Here is an 18,611-nt window from a genome sequence, read left to right on the forward strand (position 1 = left end):
TCCAGCCAATGATCCAACCTGTTTTTTGGTGAAGGATTGAAACAGAAGTGACTAGCCCATGTCACATTCTCTACTACAGCCATTTCCCCCCACACCATTGATGAGGATAGGAGCATTGAGAGTAGGAGACAAGTGAACAGAGATAAGTATATCATAATTGTAAGCAAGTGAAATGGTGTATGAATACTTTTTGACAATCTGCTTCCATATATCATAAATATGTCCTGTATAGCCTCATAAATTCCTTCCACTATGCATCATTGTGCAACCCTTCTCGTGTTTTTAAATCCAAGGTGCAATTACTCACAGAGGGCCATTCCTCGGTGGCTTCAGAAGCAATTAATCCATGGTGTGCTCTCTACTGCATCAGAAGCAATCTGCCTGGGTCTTCCAGTTCAGTGTAATTCAGCTGGGCCAGCTGCAGATCCAGAGTGCCTGCATATTCAGAAATGAATTTTTCCCTTTGTATTTACAGCAATCCCAAGGGATGTGCTTGGCTCGGACCCTGACCCACTGGTAAAACAAGCTCAGATTCTAGTGGAATCTGAGTCCCAGCACTCAACGACTTCCAGGGGCCAAACATCTTAGCTGCCTCTGAAGCAGTCCTACAAAAGCAGGAGGGGCAGCTCAGATAGTTAATGTCGTCATGTCCTTGTCGAATTGATTCCAGCCTTATGTGTGATTAGCAATTCTGGCATCCAGGATCACGTACCTAAAAGGCCTTGTCAGCTTTCAAAGGACAAACGTGTCCATGGCTACATTCCTTCAGTGTGACCCCGGCCCTCTTTGCTGGTTTGTTTGTGAGCACATTAATTTCAGTGACACTGCTTCTTGCATAAATTACCCATTCAGTCATTCCAATGCACGCCTGGAGATTCTCTTCTGCTGCCTGAAGAATGAGATTGCTAATCCTGGAAGCCAGCAAAAAGGCTTCAGCAAATGCTGCTTTAATCAGGTGACTCCCATTCCTACAAAGGTGATTTCTGAGTAAATATCCTATAACCTGAAAGCAATATTGGTTTGGAATATGCATTGCCTTTCTTGTCTTGATGCCAACAGCAGCTTTAGTAAGAATCTCTGTTTTTAGTATATTGCAAGACCGTGCCAGATCAGATCTCCCTGCTATGATCACAGCTGAAGATCATGGATAAAGTGGATTTGGTGTGGACTACTTATTGCTCCTTGTTGTCTCAACTTACAGATGAACCAAACATGCTGGAATAAGACTTGAAGTCTTCTACATTTGACAAATTTCACCAAATGCTTTTGGAAACCTTAATTATACAGGATTTTCTGCAGCCCTAAAGTTTGAGACTGGCCCCACAACTGATAAAGCTCCAATACTAGGTGTACGTGACTGGGCTCCCCAAATTTGTCTTTCCTACAAAATATAGATTGTGGTTCTGTGGATGTCAAGAGTGAGAGACTGGAAAAAACCTCCTTATGAAAGCTGTTAGTTTTGCAGGTACTCACTTGACAACATCTATCATCATCTAAAGCTGGAAGCTGGGCTGCTGACCAGTACTATAGTTTAGGGTTGTCTTTGGACCTCAGCATTTATTGATTACATTTTCAAACCTGAGTTCAGGAGTTTTGGACAATGCACTGACTTTCATGTTAGAAGACTGTTAGTATTCAGGGAGAGAGTACATAGCTAACATTACTTGAAGTCTGTTGAAAAGATAATTCTTCAGTTACCCTAAAAATATCTCTCTTAGAGGCAATAGTATTTTTGAGTTAACTGTTTTACTATGACATTATTGAAAGAAACTGGAACTGAATTTTCTTCGAGGTTTCGGAAGCATTATACTTTTCTCCGCAGTAGATTTGGTTTGTTCATTTTCAAATTTTTCCCATTATTTCTGGGCATCAAGATGAGGATAGAAACATAATACTTACTTAGGAAAATTATTATGCAACTATATTCCCAGGACAACCTGATATACAAAATAAAAAATCTTTCAAAATCAGAGAAGGTCCCAATGCAGTCTAAATTTGTATCTCTTTGTTAAGGATAGCTGTCTAGGGCAGTTATATGTACACTGTAATTCCAGCTCCAGTCTTGTTTCATTGCCCGAGTTGCAGCCTAAATTGTTTGAAAAAGTTTCGATATGGTCAGGAAAAGCGTATAGACTTGTAGTGGCTTATTTGGACTGAAACTTTGAGCTTTTAAACATTTTTCCATAGTAGCTCTAAGTCTTGTGGTCAATAACTATGTAACGCACTGGATGCCAGTAACGTCAGATATTTCACAGTAAGTTCTGATGGCATTTCAGAATAGGAGACAGTAGTACCTTTGCAATTTAGGCACAAAAGACAGGAAATGTTAATAAAAATGATGGAAATAAAAGCTATTTACAAATTAGTTTGTCCAATGGAATAACTCAAAATGTGTCTTGCACAAGTAAAGAAAAATTGATAAAATCTCCTCATAAAATTAAAACAGTTTTTTTGCTAAAGGAATTACAGAGAAACAATTCAGAGAACAGATACTCACCCCACAGTATCTTACCTTCTTACACAAGCAGTGGACTAGTCTTGGCAGTTTTCAGTATCACTATTCAAACTACAGGAAATATGAATGTAAAGTAGTTGACAAAGCTGACAAATTTTCGCTTTTCTGTTCACAAAGATTTATGAACAATAAGTAGCAAAACTATTCAAAATCAGTCAGAATTATTTATGAATTAGGAATGACAGTTTCATACTTACAAAGCACTGGTTGCATAAATTGAAAGTGTGTGGTCATTCCTGATGGTGGGCCATGTGCCATATTTCAGTTTCTCATGATAGCTGTAGTATGTCTAGTGACAGGGTGGATTTGTATATGTAACTATGTAAATTCAGAGGTTGGGTTATGCACTTTCTTCCAGAACAACCTCTCTGAGCTTCATCACGAAGATTTCTGTTAAATGGCTTAGGTGGCCAGAATTTGTGGCAAAGCAGCTGAGTGGGAACAATGTCTACCCCTGCTCTTTCCTTGCTTTCCAAACCCAAGAGTTGCTGTGTTCTCAATGCATTTAGGAAAGTTACTGAAAATATAGTTCTGTAGTTGTGAAGTGAGTTGAAATAAAAGTCTCCAAAAAGCTCCACAATATTTTAAAAAGGCAATTTTAGTCCTACTGGAGCCAATCAATAGATGTACCAGTCTCATTAGATTTGCTTCAATTCCCATTTGAGTCAATGGAGAGAATCCCATTGGCTTTAAGTAGGAATTAGATTAGCAGGATTTATGAAGCAATTGCGTTCGGTCTGTGTTAGGAATAGGAAACTCTTGAAATTATCCGCTTTCTGAGGAAATCAAATCGCTGTACCTTGCCTTCAGATTGCATATTGAGAAAGTGGCAGAAAAAGCCAAACTTCCACTGAACTCGGATAGTCTGTGTATACTGCAATGTGTGGAGAGACAGAAAAATGCCTTCCACAACAGGAGGCTGATAAAATCAATAGTCCCATCCTTAGCTTTAGAATGTAGTAAGTTGAAATATTTGGGGAGCAGGAATTAAACATGCACAGTGCTTTCAAATTACAGGTATTTTAACCTTTTTTTCTTATAGTCTTTATTCATATATATATCAGGCCTTGAAGCCAAATTCAGCAGAAAGTAGCTTGTGATGCTGAGACAAGTAGCTCTGTCTGGTTTCTTTTTAAAAGAAAGATGAAGCAAAAATGTGCGTAAAGACAGGCTTTGCAAAATGTACCTTTCCATGGTAAAAAATCACGTACTGTAATAGCTGTAGCAAGAATACCACCTTTTCTTCTCACCTCTGTTTCACAAAGCCTATGCGTGAGTTTCTTTTGTCTCCCGCCTCTAACACAGCCTCCTAATTTAGCCAACTTTAATTTATAAATGAGGGCTAAGCATAAAGTTCAGCCTGTTTCCAAGCTCCTTGAGGGCTCAGAGGCAATCAAATCCATCTTTAAATGGAAATGATGAATATAATAAGTCCTATATATATTTTTCCTATTGACATCATCTTCTGTTTTGCCTGCCTTACCTAGAAGCCTGCATGCACCTTGTCTGTGAAAGAGCTCTTACTTCATTCAGCAACCTTAGAGAGTTTGACTTAGGATGTGGATTTTACTGCTGCCCATTTTCACAGCAGAGGTTTATGTATATGTGTCTCTACAGTTCAGTGAGGTTAGAGGTGTGTCATCCTGTAGAAGAATCAGTGCTTTCTATTCTTAGTAGTTTCATCAGAAAGGCCTTATTCCTTGTGTTGAAATTTTCCCATTATTTAAAGGACATTTGGTGCTTTAATAAATACGTCTCTATTTCACAAACACCTCTGCATCTGACCTGTCATTATACAGGTGTAATATAACATGGAGAGAACACAGAAGGCTGTAATCCCTTTCCCCAAATTACCCGGTGAAGTAGAGAGCAGCTGCACAGTATTGTTGCCTGTCTTTTACATCTCAGCTGGATCCATCTTTGTTACCAGGTCTTCTGTTCAGAAGTCACAATTGTTGCAGTGAATGATAAAATAGGAACTGGTTCCTTTTGCAGTAAGACTTTAAAAAGCCTTTAGTATTATACTCAGCTGTACGCAAATGAGGTCACACAGAGATTAGAGTGCTAGCAAGGAGAGATAACGTGGACAGCATTGTAGGTCTTTGTGTGCTTTGAAAATTGTGACTTTACAATATTATGCAGTCCTTAAAACGCATTAAAATTGAATAGTGTAAAGGCAGTCAGTTACATACTCAGATAGATTCAGTGTCTTCAAAATTATAGTGTTAGGCATGTTTATCCAAACCAGTGATCAGACGAGATAACTGGACGAAAAATTCCTTTAGTGCTTTATAATGGCTGCAGCTTGCAGAGTAAATCATACATATTTTACAGTTAAAAATAAACTGAGCTTATGTTGCTACAGAAACTACTGCTGCTGTACTTTTGGGGGAGGTGTGTCCCCCATTATCATGCTTAAATTCAGACATCAATTACAACCTATAAAACACAGAAATGTCCCAATGTAATTCTGAGTATTTTGAACTTGCTACATTTGATAACTAATCTAAATACTGTAAATATTACTTATTTTATTTGCATTTTTTTTTTTTACAAATTACATAAAACAATAGTTGTCACGGTTTAAAGCTGGGCCAGCTATTAACCAGGTGGCAGATGCTCTCTGTTAACCCTCTCCCCCCCCCCCGCTAAGGGAAAGGGAAAGGGAAAAGGGAGAGAGACTTACGGGTTGGAAAGTTAAAACAGTTTTAATAAACTATAATAATGAAAAAGAGTGTAATAATAATATTGGAATAATCAAATATATACAAATATATACAAAACCAAGACTGAGAGCTTGGAAATCCTCCTCAGACAGAGTTGCTCCCCCCAGCACAAGCAGAGGGGAAAATGCAGTAGCTCCCCCCAGCATGGGCAGAGGGCAAAATGCAATAGCTCCCCCTGCCATCACACCTGCAGGCTTTTAACTGGAAACTGGCAAAGCTGGTACCAATCAGTGGGAGACAGGAGGGCCCCTCCCTCCTGGGCCCCACCTCCAGGAGGCAGTGGGTTAGTGATAAATAGGAAAGTGAGAATGACGTGTGTGGGATGGAATACCTCGTTGGTCAATCTTGGGTCACCTGCCCTGTCTGCTCCCCCCTGCAGCTGCGACCCCCCTTTGGCTCTTCACTCGTAAGCAGTGAGGAATTTAGCAGTGACCTTGGTTTCTCTAAGACTAAATGGCCTGGTTTGGGCCAAACCAGGACATTCCACCCCTTATTCCGTACCATTCACGTCATACTCAGATCACCACTACCTTTTCATTTTCAAATATATATACGCATATCACTAGTTTATGATTCATCTCTATACAAAAAGTTCATTAAGTTCATTTGGTTCAGGATTGTGGGTTTCCATCTGGCTAGCAGTCTCTCAGCAGTCTCTCTGACTAGCAGTCTCTCTTTCTTCATGGTTCGTGCCCACGGGTTGCAGGTTAAAGATGTCAGACTCGAGGAGGTTACTGGACGCCACTTGATGAAGCTAGTTCCGGTCTCATCACCACTGTCTTAACCTGAAAGACACTTATGCAGCAACATCACCCACCAAGTACATCCAGGTCCCTGAGCAAAAGCAATCCCACGAATGGGTTTACCTTTGCCCGTTACAGGAAGAATCCAGACAGTTTTTCCCAATAGATTCCTTTCATGCACCACAGGGACTTTATCTCCTTCTACTGTATGTAGAAGGTCTGACTGAGCAGGGCCAGCTCGATTGATAGATCCCCTGGTGTTAACTAACCAGGTAGCTTGTGCCAGATGTTTATCCCAGTTTTTAAACTTTCCACCCCCCATTGCTTTCAGGGTAGTTTTTAACAGCCCATTATACTGTTCAATTTTCCCAGAGGCTGGTGCATGATAGGGGATGTGATATACCCATTCAATGCCATGCTCTTTGGCCCAGTTGTCTATGAGACTGTTTTTGAAATGAGTCCCATTGTCCGACTCAATTCTCTCTGGCGTGCCGTGTCGCCACAAGATTTGCTTTTCGAGGCCCAGAATAGTGTTCCGGGCAGTGGCATGGGGCACAGCGTATGTTTCCAGCCATCCGGTGGTCGCCTCCACCATGGTAAGCACATAACGTTTACCCTGGCGGGTTTGAGGGAGTGTGATATAGTCAATTTGCCAGGCCTCCCCATATTTATATTTCAACCACCGCCCCCCATACCACAAAGGTTTTAACCGTTTGGCTTGCTTAATTGTGGCGCATGTTTCACAATCATGGATAACCTGTGCAATAGAGTCCATGGTTAAGTCCACCCCTCGGTCACGAGCCCATCTGTATGTTGCATCTCTTCCTTGATGACCTGAAGTGTCATGAGCCCACCGAGCTAAAAATAGTTCACCTTTATGTTCCCAGTCCAAATCTATTTGGAACACTTTAGCAGCTTGATCCGCTTGTTGGTTGTTTCGATGTTCCTCAGTTGCCCGACTTTTAGGTACGTGAGCATCTACATGACGTGCCTTCACGACTAGTTTCTCTAGCCGAGCAGCAATATCTTGCCACAATTTAGCAGCCCAAATAGGTTTACCTTTGCGCTGCCAGTTGCTTCGCTTCCACTGCTTTAACCACCCCCACAAGGCATTTGCTACCATCCATGAGTCAGTATAAAGATACAGCCTTGGCCACTTTTCTCGTTCAGCAATGTCTAAAGCCAGCTGGATGGCTTTTACCTCTGCGAATTGACTTGATTCACCTTGTCCTTCTGTGGCTTCTGTGACTCGTCGTATGGGACTCCATACAGCAGCTTTCCACTTCCGATGCTTTCCTACAAGACGGCAGGATCCATCGGTGAACAGGACATACTGCTTCTCATCCTCTGGTAGATCATTATATGGTGGGGCTTCTTCAGCACGTGTCACCTCCTTTTCTGGTGGTATTCCGAAGTCTTTGCCTTCTGGCCAGTCCATGATCACTTCTAAGATTCCTGGGCGATTAGGGTTTCCTATTCAAGCCCTCTGTGTAATTAATGCAATCCATTTACTCCACGTCGCATCAGTTGCATGATGAGTAGTAGGAACCTTACCCTTGAACATCCAGCCTAGTACTGGTAATCGAGGTGCTAGGAGAAGTTGTGCTTCAGTACCAATTACCTCTGAAGCAGCTCTAACTCCTTCATATGCTGCCAGTATCTCTTTTTCAGTTGGGGTGTAATTGGCCTCGGAGCCCTTGTATCCTCGACTCCAAAATCCTAGGGGTCGACCTCGAGTCTCCCCTGGTACTTTCTGCCAGAGGCTCCAGGTAGGACCATTGTCCCCAGCTGAGGTGTAGAGCACATTTTTAACATCTTGTCCCATACGGACTGGTCCAAGGGCTACTGCATGCACAATCTCTTGTTTAATCTGTTCAAAAGCCTGTTGTTGTTCAGGGCCCCACTGAAAATCATTTTTCTTTCTGGTCACCTGATAAAGAGGGCGTACAATCTGGCTGTAATCTGGAATATGCATTCTCCAGAAACCCACAACGCCTAAGAAGGCTTGTGTTTCCTTTTTGTTAGTTGGTGGGGACATAGCTGTTATTTTGTTGATCACCTCTATCGGGATCTGGCGACGCCCATCTTGCCATTTAATCCCTAAAAACTGGATCTCCCGGGCAGGTCCCTTGACCTTGCTTCTTTTTATGGCAAAACCAGCTTTCAGAAGAATTTGGATTATTTTCTCCCCTTTGTCAAAAACTTCTGCTGCTGTATCACCCCACACAATGATGTCATCAATGTATTGCAAATGTTCTGGAGCTCCACCCTTTTCTAGTGCAGTCTGGATCAGTCCATGGCAAATAGTAGGACTGTGTTTCCACCCCTGGGGCAGTCGATTCCAGGTATACTGGATACCTCTCCAGGTAAAAGCAAACTGTGGCCTGCACTTTGGTGCCAAAGGAATAGAGAAAAATGCATTAGCAATGTCTATGGTGGCGTACCACTTGGCTGCCTTTGACTCCTGTTCGTATTGAAGTTCTAGCATGTCTGGCACAGCAGCACTCAGCGGTGGCGTAACTTCATTTAGGCCACGATAGCCCACAGTTAATCTCCATTCTCCATCAGACTTTCGCACTGGCCATATGGGACTATTAAAGGGTGAGCGAGTCTTGGTAATCACTCCTTGATTTTCTAATTGTCTAATCAGTTTATGAATGGGGATCAGGGAGTCTCGATTGGTGCGATATTGTCGTCAGTGCACTGTGGTAGTAGCAATTGGTACCTGTTGTTCTTCAACCTTCAGCAACCCCACAACAGAAGGATCTTCTGAGAGGCCAGGCAAGGTAGACAGCTGTTTAATGTCCTCAGTCTCTACAGCTGCTATACCAAAGGCCCATCTATACCCTTTTGGGTCCTTGAAATACCCTCTCTTGAGGTAGTCTATGCCAAGGATGCACGGAGCATCTGGGCCAGTCACAATGGGGTGCTTTTTCCATTCATTTTTAGTTAGGCTCACTTCGGCCTCCAATACAGATAACACTTGAGATCCTCCTGTTACTCCTGAAATGCTGATAGATTCTGCCCCTTTATGATCCGATGGCATGAGGGTGCACTGTGCACCAGTGTCTACCAGGGCTCGTTACCTTTGTGGTTTTAATGTGCCAGGCCATCGAATCCACACAGTCCAATAAACTCGGTTGTCCCTCTCCTCCACCTGGCTGGAGGCAGGGCCCCCCTAATTAAGAAATGGATTCGTGCTGCTCACAGGGACTGGACCTTCATTTCTCCTATTCACACTTGGGAAAAAGGGATTTGAGGCCCATCTCCCCTGACTGGGGTCCTGCTCACTGGTAACTGGAGCAGCCATCCTCCTAGGAAAATTCTCTCTGGCATTTCTTTTAGCTTGCAACTCACGTACTCGTGCCTGTAGGGTACTGGTAGGTTGTCCATGCCATCTGCTCATGTCCTCCCCGTAACCACGCAGGGCAAACCACAGGATACCTCGTGATGCGTTCTGTTTCCTTTGAGCTGGTCCTGTAGGAGAACGTTTTCTCCTAACGACTGCAACGCGCGCCTGTGTAGGTAGAGAGTCAAGTTTATTCTCGATCATGGACAGTTTGTCTGACAGTTGTTTAAATGAGTCCTTGTTCTCCTTAGTCAGTTTTTCCACAGCCGAGATGCGTGCCTGCAGTGGGGAAGAAATACTATCTTCATACTGTTGCATACAGTTAGCCATTTTGCCCACAGTAGAACGTGCCATATCATCTTCTCCCCATACCAATATTGACAATGTATGGGTATATGTCGGTGGAGCATTCTTCACAACCTTCCGGAACATGGATCGGTTGCATTCCACTTCATCAGGATCTACAGGATCTACAACTTCCCGTGGGTGTCTATAAATGATCTCTTGCACAGCTAGTTCTCTAAGGTAGTTAATACCTTTTTCTATAGTGGTCCATTTGCTTAGGTGGCTCATAACATCATCTTTATAGGGATACCTGCTCTTTACAGCTGACAAGAGTCGCCTCCAGAGACTGATAGTGTTTGACTTTCTTGCGAGCGCCTTATCAATACCACCATCTCTGGACAGGGATCCCAACTGTCTGGCTTCTCTGCCATCTAATTGCATGCTCTCTGCCCCATTATCCCAGCATCGGAGCAACCAGGTAATAATAGGTTCACCGTCATAACGGCTGAAGTCTTTCCTTATATTTCTCAGGTCCTTCAGGGATAAGGAGTGGTAGGTTATCTCTACGTCCGAGTCCTCTTGTGATAGTTCTGCTTTAGAAGGACCTTTCTTGTATGATGGGTCTGCTTTAAAAGGACGATTGAGGAAACCCCCATCTGTGTCAGGCCCTAACTCTGCCTGAGAAGGGCCCTCACCTGGGTCACATGATGGCTCTGCCTTAGAAGGCTCTGAGTCATCATCCTTCTCTTTACAAGCTGATTTCTTTTGGTATTTCTTCCTGGTTACAGGAGCAATTGGTACAGATTCGATAGATGCTGGGGTCTGAGTAGATGCAGTGGCTGTCGTGGGAATGCTGAGAGTCTGAGTAGCTGCAGTGGCCATCTTGGGGTGTGCAGCAGCTGTGGTACAGGCTGCCGAGGTTTCAGTGGATTTAGTGGCTGTAGCAGCAGTACACACTGTAGGATCTGAGGTGGCTGCATAACACCTACAACTGTCCCTACACCGATATTTAATCTTATCCCACATCAGAAACACATTCAGGACAACCGAAAATAAAAACATGCCACCTAGACAGCACCATCCTAATTTCGCAAAATCTCGTGGAATCAGCTTGGCAGAAAAGGAGAAGGTACTATTTCCCGAAGTAAAACTGGAAGAGTAATCATTAACAGAATCAGCTAAAGGACGCCTGGAGCATGCAGATGAAGTCGCTGCTACTGATTCGCGATTAAAGCTGCCCATCATTGTGTCATAAAGATAAGAGATCGGAATATTAACTGCCCAGTTTATCACAGCATAAATCAGTATCAAACCCCATACCAAAACAATACATTTCGACCAGCGCCCACTGCTAAACGGCATGTAAACATTCATAAGAAGCAAGCAATAACACAGTGCCCACAGCAGGTAAGGCATCATTGCAATACTCAATTGTGAAAGAAACTCTATAAAAAGATGAGATAACACAGCATTCAAAAGTGACATCACCATCTTCATTATCTGTTTTAATTTCCCACCCCTCATAAATCTCAAAGGAAGAAATCTGACACTCTTTCAGCTGAGCTCTCTGGGTCTCCTCCCACCAGAGCCAGGATTCAACTTATCAGAGCAACCTGTTGGAGCTTCTCTCGAGCCCCACCTTGGGTGCCAATAAATCTGTCACTGTTTAAAGCTGGGCCAGCTATTAACCAGGTGGCAGATGCTCTCTGTTAACCCTCTCCCCCCCTCCCCGCTAAGGGAAAGGGAAAGGGAAAAGGGAGAGAGACTTACGGGTTGGAAAGTTAAAACAGTTTTAATAAACTATAATAATGAAAAAGAGTGTAATAATAATATTGGAATAATCAAATATATACAAATATATGCAAATATATACAAAACCAAGACTGAGAGCTTGGAAATCCTCCTCAGACAGAGTTGCTCCCCCCAGCACAAGCAGAGGGGAAAATGCAGTAGCTCCCCCCAGCATGGGCAGAGGGCAAAATGCAATAGCTCCCCCTGCCATCACACCTGCAGGCTTTTAACTGGAAACTGGCAAAGCTGGTACCAATCAGTGGGAGACAGGAGGGCCCCTCCCTCCTGGGCCCCACCTCCAGGAGGCAGTGGGTTAGTGATAAATAGGAAAGTGAGAATGACGTGTGTGGGATGGAATACCTCGTTGGTCAATCTTGGGTCACCTGCCCTGTCTGCTCCCCCCTGCAGCTGCGACCCCCCTTTGGCTCTTCACTCGTAAGCAGTGAGGAATTTAGCAGTGACCTTGGTTTCTCTAAGACTAAATGGCCTGGTTTGGGCCAAACCAGGACAATAGTTAAGTCTGATAGTGTTGCAGCTGGAAAATTGTGAAGATTAGACCTTGACCCTGGAATTTTCTTGTGGATTCACAGCAGTATATGATGTTGTGATGCTCAGTTGCGTGCTGTCATTTTCGAACGTGTGGCTGCAGATGAGGTACCTCTGCTCCCTGCAAGGCATCGGGAGAATTAAGACAGTCTCAGAATCGTGACATAAAACTGAGGGTGTGACTGAGCAGCTACAGGAGTAGGTTTGAAATCCTCTTGGGGACCCAATCACATGAGTGTGGGTAGGTTGCATGGAGTCAAATGAAGATTCATGCCTGGAACTATTTTCTGAACATGCCTCTTCGAAAAGGAGAAGTAGAGGCCTCACTTTTGTTTGGAAAATTGGCAGATGGAGAAGCTTTGTTTTTGAAATAAAGCCTTTATTTCAAGACTCCGTTGCCAGGATTGTTTATGTGTTATATCTTATGACTGTTTATGTACAATGTGTAGGGTAGGGTAGGAACAGAAAGCAGAACCAGATATCTCTTTCATATAAAACAAGGGTCTAGTCACCTGGGCTAGGTGATTTTCTGCAACTTCTTTCATGCAATGAGCCTTCTCTTTCTTTCCACAGCATGGCTCCATGCCACAGGCAAGGGTAGGAAGTGCATTCTGCTTCCTTACTGCTGCAGCTCTATTTATACAGGAGGGTATGAACCTTTAGCTGAAGGACGATCAAATCTGTCATATTCTAAAGAAGTCCTATAAACCACTGAACTGCTAGATAAAACTGAGCCAGCACCCTTCCCTGCATTTCTTAAGAAACTCCATTTTGCATACAGTATTAAGTGTCATCAGTAGCTCTTAATCCTGCTCTGAGAAAAACCTACTGAATTTCATTTAGAGATCTACCTCATAGAAGCGTTAATCTTGAGGATTCTTCTTGGGCTCTGATATCACAGAATCAGAGTAAGGTTGAGGTTGGAAGGGACCTTTTGTCCAACCCTCCTGCTCAAGCAGGGTCACCAAGAGCAGAATGCTCAGGCACTGTCTGTGACATGAGCACAGGTTTATTAAGGTGATAACAGTTCTGTCTTTGTGTAGAAACAGGAGTTTTTAAATTTCACTGGAAAAAAATATCAATTGTCTGAGGAGACATTCAGGGCTCTTAAGGATTACATTTTTAACCTTAGATCTGTACTCAGGCACTGTCTGGGCATAGCTTCACTTTTGGTGGATTGCTCTAGTGTATGTAATTTTTCCAATCATTTATAACAGTTATCCAGAAGGTTAATGTCTATGGACCCCAAGGGGTATTCTGCGGGCTGAAAACAATTCAGCTTAATAGGGAGGGGACCCTCCTGGTATCAGTTCATCAGATGCCACAAGACATTGCAGCCTGTAGGGAAGGATTTAGTCCCTTGAATCAGGCGTACGGACATTCTGCTATGGAAGACTCTTTTGGAATATTCCTACATTAAATGTCTGCCAGGGGAAAGGGGAGATGTGACTTGTTGTGGATGTTACCCTGAAGCACAGTGGAGGATTTAATGGATGCTTTTCTTTCACCCTGGGAAAAGTCCAACTCTGCTTATTTATTTTTTCCTGCCATACAGATTCCTATAATCTTAGTTCTTTGGATGTTAGCCCACTCAGCACTTCTTTTGCTTTAAAGATGGCCTGTCTGGTGTTTATTCTGCCTTTCATCAGCACAAGTTTAAAATTTAGAAATGATTGGATAGCAGGAGTAGCAAATACAGTGATTACATAAAGTGCAAAAGCTGAAGTTCCCTGCACCTTGTAATTTCCAAGGTAGTTAGTTAGATAAGCATACCTGTAATGCAGTGCTGGACTTTTGAGTACAATATTATTTTTGTCAGCTGTGGTTTCACCCTGTGACACTAGCGGCAATCAGTTTAGCATACTCATTTCCTGAACAAGTGCTCCCTGTAATGCAGTCAATAGGAGAAGCAGGTTAGTGAAACAGCTGTTAATTTTCCATCATGAATGAATACTCCATCCTACTTGGTAGATTTTTTTTCCCCCCTCAAGTTCAATAAATATTTATGTCAGCCCTACTGTCAAGTAGCACTCTCAGTAACAGACAGTTGCTAAATTAAGATACTTTCCTTGGCAGTAATGGAAAACTAATAATGCAATTGCCATATGCAAGCCTTGGAGATCTGCCTTATAATTGTCATGAGAGGTTGAACTGCAACTCTAAGAATAATAAAACAAGGGGCAGACTGTGATACCACTAGGTGAATCAAGGTATCACTGAAAGGACATAAAGAAATCGGCTTCCCTTCTTCAGTAGTGCTGTTTCACAGGGGCAGCTGCAAGTGAACTTCAAGCAAAGAAGGCAGATAGGTTGGGAGATGGTGCTGCAGACTATGACCTGCCCACAGAGGTGTTCCTCCAGCAATGTGTCCTGGGAGAGCTGTGCAGCTGTAGTTGTGCTTACCCCTCAGAAGGTACCAGCACAGACAGATGTGTGCTAGTAGACAGAAACCACAAGAAAACTGCTACACATTCAACCAGAACTGTTTTTTCCCTTCCATCAGTCCTTCAACTTATCTCAAGTTTTACTGTTGTATCCTCAGTAAATGGGCAGATGGAGAATTAATGCTGCTTTTTGCAGCTACAGTTCAGGAAAGAGATCTTGGAATAATCATTGACAGATCTCTGAAATCATTGTCTTTATGTGCAGCAGCAGAAAAAAAGCCAACAAAATATTGGGCATCAGCAGAAAGGGTATTGAGAACAAGACATTTTGCGATGGTATAAAACCTTTGTGCACCCCCATCTTTACTGCTGTGTGCAGTTCTAGTCTCTGCATCTGATGAAAGACATACTGGAGTTAGGGAAGCTACAGAGAAGGGCAAATAAAATTATCAAGGTGGTGGGGCAATGCTTTATGCAGAGAGACTGAAAAGACTGGAGTTTCTGTGAAGGGAACGGGTATAGGGAATACAGAACCGCTATTCACCAAATCCCACATGACCAGAATTAGGCTGGGTATAATGAAACTAGTAGATCGGTTTAAAACAAACGAAGAAAGTACTTCCCCACACACTCGGTTGTGGACTTTATGAACCTCACAAAATGACATTTCACCAAATTGCTGAGGTTGGAAGGGGCCTCTGGAGATCATCTAATCCAACCTGTCAGCTCAGAGAAGGGAGAACTTAGAGCTGGATGCTCAGGGCTGTGTCCATTTGGGTTGAATGTCTCCATGGGATGAGACTCCACAAACTCTCTGGGCAATGTGTGCCAGTGCTTGATCACCTTCATACTAAAAAAGTTTTTTCTTACACTTAAATGGAATTTCTCGTGTTTCAGTTTGTGTCCATTGCCTCTTGTGCTGTCACTGGATACCACTGACAATAGTCTGGCTCCATCTTCTTTGCTTACCACCATCAGGTATTTATACAGATGGCTAAGATCTGCCCTGAGCCTTCTCTTCAACAGACCGAATAGGACCAGCTCTCTCAGCCTCTCCTTATATGAGAAATGCTCCCGTCTCTTAATCATCTTAATGGCCCTTTGCTGATCTTGTTCTAGCATGTCTGTGCTTCTCTTGCACTGGGGAGCCCAGAGCTGGATGTAGTAATCCAGGTGTGTCTCGCCAGTGCTGAGTAGAGGGCAAGGACCACCACCCTCAACCTGCTGGCAATGTTATTCTTAATGCAGCTCAGGAGGCTATTGCTGCGATGGCACATTGATGGCTGGTGTTCAACTTGGTGTCACTAGGATCCCCAGGTCTTTTTCTGCCAAGCTGTTTTCCAGATGGGTGGCCCCAAACATATACTGGTGCATGGAGCTGTTTCTTCCCAGGCACAGGACTTTGCATTTCTTGCCTGTCAAGGTGCCTCTGAATGGCAGCATGACCATCTGGTATATCAACCACTCTTCCCAGATTTATCATCTGCAAAACTGTTGAGAGTGCGCTTTTATCCACTATTGAGATCACTAATGAAGATATTAAACAGTATTGGCCCTAGTATTGATCCCTGGGGTACATAGCTGGTGTCTGGCCTCCAAGTGGACATCGTGCTGTTTGCAGGAGACTGTGAAGGTAGACAAGTATCAGCAGATCCCTAAGGTTCCTATCAAAAAGGAATTAGAGAAATTCATGGACAGCAGGTCCCCAAGCAATTACTAAAAAAACACATCAGGGATGTGCCCTCTAACATCTCTAGTCCAGCAACCATGCATGCTGGGAAGAGGATTGGACTGCAGAGGCTGACCAGCCTTTATGGGAACTCTGACAACATGAGAGGGAATACTGGTCTCACTAGGTCGTTAGTCTGTCCAATACTATATTTCTCTTTCTGTTCCTGCTATCACTCCAGGCCAAGGTCTGTATAACAGTTCAGAAAGAGCAAGCCCATTGTTGCATTAACTGTGGGACCAAGTGCTTTCTTCTCTTTCTCTCTCCAACCATCTCTCTTCAGCTTCACTGATTTCAGCTTTCATTGATTTCTTGACATTTGTCTGTCACTGGTAGCCCAGCTGCTTATAACCTTCTAGACCGAATAAGTTCTCTTCTCACACAGCTGACTAATTGAGAGATCCTGGCATACTCACTGACCTCTCTATACTCTGCCTGTACAGAGAGGTGGCTAAGGCTTTCTTCTAGAATAGGCTATCCCAGAATTTTCCTGGATCCTTGGCAAGGAACACAGTACTGGAAAAGTATGTCTTACCTATTCTGTGAAAATTTTGAATAGGGAGGCTGTGCATGAAAGTAGTAGAACATGATAATGTTGGCAAGGGTCATACCATGTCGTGGTGTGGATAGTATATTGTCAGATGTAGGGGATGGTACATAGAAGAACAGCCACTCCTATACAAGGGCATCCTAGACGGTCTCGGAAAAGCCACTTTAAGGTCTATCAGCTGGGGTACTCATCAGATAACGCAGAAGGTGCTGCATGCCCTAGGCAGAGTAGCCAGTCAAGAAATTTGGCCTTGAAAGCTCTGAAATAAATGCATACATATTACCAGTAAGAACTTTGTTGCCTTAGTTGGGCTAGGGATTAGTCATCTTGAGAAAGGAAAAGTTACATAGTTAAAAAGTTAGTGATATATACACACACGCATATATACACACACACACGTGCACCTACTCTCAGTCACACAGACACACATACATATGTGCATACACATCAGCACCTCCTAAGAAATAACATATGGTTTGCTGCATTTCCAAGCTTGGAGGAGTAAAGCTCAGACCATGCTAGAGGTGGTTCCATTGGTTGCTATTAAAAAGTCGGCACTTAACAGATAAATGTGGCAGATGAAAGACCACTTTTCCTTACTCCCACACACATACTTGAAAGAGGAGATAATTTATAATATACTACAAAATGTTGATTTTTAAATGTTACATACTGTGGATAAAAATAAGTGATTATTTATTACTTCTGTATTGCTGTGGGTGCTTAGCTCGTGATTCTTTTATGGTCTTTCTACTCGAAGTAAGAAAGAAATCCTGCCCAGTTATTTACACTGCCAAGTTAATCTCCAGAATAAGTAATTATGTTTTTGAAAGGGTGTTTGTTGCCCCTTGAAGGAGCAAAATCCTTAGATGTATGATTTGTATAGCAATATTGTTTCATTTTGAGGAAACCGGGCATTTGAGCCCTCAAAATAGATTTTCTTTAGATGCAAGTTCTCTGGGCTAAACAAGGAGGCTGAGTCCTGTTAGTCCCTCTGACCACTGGGGATATAATAGCTTTTCAAAGCGAAAACAATTGAACAAGTTGTCCGTTAACTCTGTTGTAAGCTGCTGTGAGCCCTGCACAGTGTTCAATAGAGTACACTGAATCCTGCTGAAAACTATGTGTTCCAAGTCATGTTTTGTTGTGGTGTTACAAAAACTGCAGAGGTAGAAGGGCATTAGGAGCCAAAATCCAGTGGGCGTTTGAAAAGGTTATTCACAATAAGCAATACTTTCACAACAACCTGTGTAGGGTTACTGTATAAGATATAACATATTCCTAAGGGCTGTGAAATGATCGCTCACCATCTGGTGGAGCTCCATTGTGGATGGACAAGACAATGCAGACATCTGGCAAGACTCGGCCAGGGTACACTGCCACTTTTCATTGCTTGAGGCTCTCCCTTCCCATGGCTGGTAGAACCTGCAGGGCACTGCAAATGAGGCCCCAGAAAAACCTGCCCCACCCCACGCAGCTTCTCAATACTCCCTGGCTGTGCTGTACTTCGGTTGTTTTCTCCTTTCATCATCCCGAGGTCTACAGTTTCTTTCTATAGACTTCTCGTGTCATTCCACTCATATGGAAACCAGGACCCCGATACCTCCCAGGAAAAGATGTGATCAGCGCTATTTTGCCTTCCTGATGAGTTCAGTGGTAGCTGAAACCCTTGCTTTTGTACATAGGACAAGGATTCAACTTGTCCTAGTCTAAGATAGCTGCTCCGCTGCTGGGCATCAGTGTGCACGAGGGTTCAGCCAACCCAAATGGCACCTTTCCCAAAAAAAGAAAAAATGTGGTGGTGTGGTATAGCCCAAGATCTGCTTTTCTTTGTCCTTGAAAAGGAGAAAACAGCGTCTTAATCTATTTCAGTCTTCTCCCTAAAATACATTGCTGAGGCAACTTGAAGGGCTATATTCTAGAAATTATTCTCTTTCAGTTCATAGTCTCAAAGGTTGTATGGGAAATTGTTTGTGCTGTATTGAAATAGATA

Source organism: Nyctibius grandis, chromosome 7, assembly GCF_013368605.1.
Source record: "Nyctibius grandis isolate bNycGra1 chromosome 7, bNycGra1.pri, whole genome shotgun sequence".
In the NCBI taxonomy this organism is placed as follows: domain Eukaryota; kingdom Metazoa; phylum Chordata; class Aves; order Nyctibiiformes; family Nyctibiidae; genus Nyctibius; species Nyctibius grandis.